This window comes from Sinocyclocheilus rhinocerous, unplaced genomic scaffold, assembly GCF_001515625.1.
Source record: "Sinocyclocheilus rhinocerous isolate Xijiao unplaced genomic scaffold, SAMN03320098_v1.1 scaffold711, whole genome shotgun sequence".
Lineage (NCBI taxonomy): Eukaryota > Metazoa > Chordata > Actinopteri > Cypriniformes > Cyprinidae > Sinocyclocheilus > Sinocyclocheilus rhinocerous.
In genome coordinates this window covers 1,203,955-1,209,262 of record NW_015641018.1, presented here as the reverse complement: position 1 = coordinate 1,209,262, position 5,308 = coordinate 1,203,955, and the positions used below count along the sequence as shown (strand labels likewise).

The 5,308-nt window shown below is 38.9% G+C and overlaps 1 pseudogene; it reads left to right on the top strand.

Annotated features, from left to right (window-relative positions):
- LOC107753870 (uncharacterized) overlaps nt 1–2,713 on the top strand; it is a 5,849-nt pseudogene extending 3,136 nt beyond the window's left edge.
- Nucleotides 2,714–5,308: the final 2,595 nt, after the last annotated feature.

Below are 5,308 nucleotides of genomic sequence, written 5' to 3'. Positions count from 1 at the left end.
CCTGGTTCCCGGGTTTTGTCCGCTGGAACCAGCCGGGGATACAATCTGGTTCTTCATCGGGCCAGATACGGCAGCGCTTTAGCTTGGCGTGTTTGGTATATCGTTCTAATTGCATCATAGCGACGCAGCGTTGAGTGAACCTATGAAAGAGAACATCTCGGGTTACTTGCGTAATGAGACGCTGCGTCTGCTGCCAAGCTCCTCGCGCTGTCGACAAGGTCTTTTTCGGCAGAGAAATCTGAGGAGCAGATGGCGTGTTCGCCAGTATAAGGACGGCGACACAAGAGCGTGGGGCGGCGCTCGCGCCATCAGCCAATGAACTGGCATGATTCTATACGGGCTTCAGACAATCGGCACGCCTAGAGGGCATTTCCATTGCGTCATAGCGACACAGCGTCTCGTTCCCTATTCAGAGAACATGGGTTACGCAAGTAACCCGAGACGTTTTCAGGAAAGCAGATACAACAAATATGTTAGTTCATAGCAGGAAACGATTATCATGTAACCATTTCTATCAGATATAATTTTAGTACATGTCAATGCTTGGCTGAAGAGATATGTCTTTAATCTAGATTAAACAGAGGAAAAAATATGAGAGAATACTAAAAATATCCTAACTTTTGTTTTATGGAGTTGGAAAAGACATAAGTGGATACAGCAAACATAAGTGAGAGTACATGATTACAAGAGTTTTTTGCAATTAACCTTTTTTTCAAACATGATAGTATCCGAAGATTGCCAATACTTTGACAGAAACCATTGTGAGGATGTCATAGGAGCAATGTTTTGGTGGTCCAAGATGAAGGTCAATACAGTGACATGTCCCTTATGAATCAGTGTCCATTACTTTCCTTGTTGGCAATCCAACTTGTGTCACCCCATTAAATCCTCACTGGGTGATTGAGAGATGCTTGCTTCAGGAAATGGATACATCGGATCCACAGTTCTCTGCTGATTACCCTCTCTGGGATTCCAGCTGTCTGGGGGAAACACAGGTCAAAGGTCCTCCTAATTGAATCATCTCTCCCTTGTCCCCAGTGAGTCAACCACAGGATTCTGGTGGTATACCCTTGATAAGGTATATACAGTTTAGCTGACCTTCCACTGTATTCGCTTCTTCTTTATTATTATTATTATTATTATTATTATCAATATCTAACCAAATTCCCATCATGCCATAGAGCAGGATAGGTGTCCTTATGGAGATGAGGGAAACAAGGGACCGGTGGAACTCTGCCAGTGACAAACAGATTGTGTATCCATTTTTCATTGCTCCTCTATGTCAGCCGAGTCGCTGGCTTGTCATATTAACAGTTGCCGAGCCACTGCACCCAGCCAATGTGCTCCAGGCCAACATGCATTTAGTACATCCACATGACAACAGTCCGCTGGTATTAACAAATTAAAGCTGTTTTCACTTTTTTCTTCATTTCTAATTCACAGATGTTAATCGTCCCTTTATTTAGCTATTCTAGTTGAAGTGCACTGCATGTGGGGTGAGAATAAGTGCTCTATTTCCTAGTACATCGAAATATTTACTACAACAAGATGATTTGATTTATGTTATTTTTCATGGAAATTGTTTTATATTTCTTGTTTTCCTTATTACTTCAAAAAGGGGAAAGTGCAGACCATTTGCACATTTGAACTTTCTGCACTAAATATAGTTATGGAAGATTTGTTCTACAGAGAAATCTCCGGTATGCTGTTTATTTACCATACAACTGTTTATTTACGATCCCATAGCAGGGTGGATTTGTTAATCATTTTTATTAAAGTTCTGCCAATTAGATCTTACAAAGATGGAGTAGATAGTTTATTTTTTCTTCGCAGGAACGCTACATGTTAAAGGATTGTAGCTGTTCTCAAGGTCACATTCTGAGGATCTAATTAATGGTTATTTATCCTACACGGATTTAGTCAGCACAGAAATCTGACTGAACATGTGGTAGCACCTAGAGGTGTTGCATTTAAATATACATGTTCTCATAAAAGGTGTTGTTTAAGCTGGTGTTGCTTATGTATGCAGCGTCTCTTGTGCCCTACACAAGACTAAATGATCTTAAATTTGAAATGTATTATGTGGTAAACTCACTAGAGGGCACTATGGTGAATCCTGCCAGGGTCTGGAGGATATTTTTCCACTGCAGGTGTCCTTTTTTTAAATTGTAGATGTGTGCTAACCAGGCATATGCTTTTAAGTGATACATGTGTAATTCATGTTTTCAGGAGTTGGGGTTGTCATCAGTACTGGTTATTGGTAGATCTAGTGAGTTTGGAGCATGTATGCTGTGATGAAATGGAGATTTGGAGTGAGATATTGGGATATCCCTAGAGCCACTGCTGTGAGCTACAGCAGGACTGAGTTTGATTGTGTTCAGTACCTGAGAGACGCGAGGAAGAGTATAGGCATCGTCTTGAGAAGATGCAGTCTTATATCTGAGCCTGAAGGAGGTAGAATGCTGCATGAGAGGTTCTTTTTGCCTTTTTCTCACATGGACAAAACTCTCAAGCCAGTTGGAACAAATTTGTCATTTAAGCAAGAGTAGGAATGTTTTATTGTGGGAATTAAAGAAATAGTTCACTTAACAATATGTATATTTTTATCATCATTTACCCTCATATTACAACTCATTTATCATCATTTACCCTCACCCTCAACCCGAGATCTGGAAGCTGTAGGTATGGCCCATTAAAGGCCACCAGCTTTGACTTCTAGTCTTCCTGCCGATGTTCAGGAGACGATTGCTGGTGCCAGAGCCCTTTCCACGAGGAGACTGTATTCCTCCAAGTGGAAGGTTTTTGAGTCATGATGCTTAGCTCATGCAGTGGACCCAGTCAGCTGCCCTATATGGTTCAGTTCTGGAGTTCCTACAAGAAAAACTTGTGGCAGGGGCGGCGGCTACTACCCTGAGAGTTTATGTTGTGGCCATCGCCGCACAGAGAGAGTTGGATGACATTCCCCTGCGGAGACATCGGTTGGTCTCAGCGTTTAATGCGTGGAGTTCGGCATCTGAGACCAGCACGCCCCCTTGGAGTTCCTTCTTGGGACTTATCAGTCGTCCTGGAGGGCTTAATAGAAGCTCCTTTTGAGGCCTTGGAGTCAGCTCCAGAACGGATTCTGACTCTCAAGGTTGTTTTTTTGTTGGCGCTAACTTCGTTGAAGCGAACTGGGGACTGTGTTCACTGCTGTGTGTGTGCACTTTGGATGGGTAAATGCAGAGCACTAATTCCGAGTATGGGTCACCATACTTGGCCACATGTCACGTCACTTTCACTTTTTCATATTGTTCCAAACCTTTATGTAAGGAGGTAGAACTGACTTTCTTCTGTGGAACTCAAAAGGAGATATTTAGAAAAATTTGCTCTTTTCGATGCAATACAATGAATAGGGACTGGACTACTTTAGCTGAAAATGAAGTAATGATGCCTGATTTGTAAATGAATACTACTTTTGATTTAGTTTGGTTGATCTGATATGAAAAAAAAAAAAAAGAATCTGAATGATTTATTCAAAAATCTGACTGATGTTGTTTAAGTTACTGACTGATGTGGTCACAGTGGTTAGTAAGGGAGCTTTGTTAAATAATGATAAAAATTATTAAATGAATAATGAATAAATTTTCAGTTTTCAGAGTTATTATAGGACTTCAGAAAACTTGGTATAAAAACACATTCCATATGTAGCAATGTTACGTTGCTTTTAAATACACTGTAAAAAGTAATGAGTTGAACTTACTTGGAAAACCTGTGGAAACTGATTGCCTCAAATTTCTCAGGCAAATTAGTTTATCATTTTTGAGTTAATAAAACTTACTGTAACTTTGTATAGGTAACTTGTGTATAAGTATAGGTTACCAGAAAACTTGAGTGTTGGTAACTCAATTTGACAAGTTCAGCCAACTTAGAGATGTAAGTTAAGCTTAGTGCACAGAACTCAAACAAAACAGTTCTAAAAAAAAAACTTAACCATTTCAAATTGTATTCACTCTAAAACTGTATTCATTGTTCTTTGCACCAGACAATGGAAACATACCTTTAATCCAACAAACTAGATGCTCTTAAGTACTGTTTACTAAAGTTGTTCAGTTTTACTATTGCATCCACCTGAAAGTTCACATTACACAGTGTAATTACGTAAACTCAACAAATTTGTAAAAATCAGTTGTGTTTACTCGCTTTTCTTAAGTAGTTTCAGTGATTACTTTTTACAGTGTACTTTTAGAAATTTGAAAGGTCTAGATTCCATTCATTGTAAAAGCATGGAAAAGAGTGAGTGGCACATGCTGAAGAAATAAAGTGGTTCAGGTCTGGAAAGACATAAAGGCAGAATTTTATTGTTTTAACTTTTTATAGTAGTTTTAAGACAGTAGCAGCCTGAATCTGATTTTGGGAAGAAAACAGGAGGAATTGATTTTGAATTTTTAACATTGGCGTTGCTTCCCACAAGATGGCATTTGCTGATTTAAAATCCGATTTCTTAAAAACGTCTCCTTAAGTGCAAAGACTCACCAAGGATGTAAAAAAAAAAAAAAACTTCATCATGTATGTGCGTGGAAGGTTGGATCTTTGGATCCGCAGAAAATGTTATTAAGGTGCCTGAAGCGAATGAGCATCTTGGTTGTTCTCTTACTTCTAAAGAGGCAACCTTCACCCCAGGGCCTAAATATCCTCTGTGCTCCTACAATGACAAACCCCATGTAGCGCTCTCGTTTGAAGTGTGCATGGCTTAAGGGCTGTGGAGATTGATAGCGATTGCCACACACAAAAATATCTATCTAGGCCATCAAGGCAGGAAGTATTATCTGCCTTATCTTGTCAAATAAAGGGCAGCATTGCTCATTTGAGTGAGATGGAGAGTATAAGCACATTTGAAAACCTGGGGCCGGATTCATGAAACATTCTTAAGAAGAAATTTCTTCTTAACTGCCATTTTCTTCTTATTTTTTAACTTTAAAAAAAAGTTAAGAATATTTTGTATTCCCAAAAATTAATGTTAAGAATATTCTTATATTTTTTCTTTAAAAGTAACTGTTCAAAAACACGGCGCATTAAAAACGTCAAGCTGAGCACCAGTCAAACTCGCGACGAAAATAATGTGCGTGCTTATTAAGATTATTAGGGTAATCCGCAGGAAGCGCAAAAAGACAATAAAGCGTGAGTTTATCAGTGCGTCATGTATTCACTCTGATAACGACAAAAATTTAAAAATTAAGATGTTCTTAAGAATATATTTGAGAACTTATTAAGAATTTTTCAAGAATTGCACTTAAGAACATTCTTACGAACTTCGTGGAATTTATCTTAA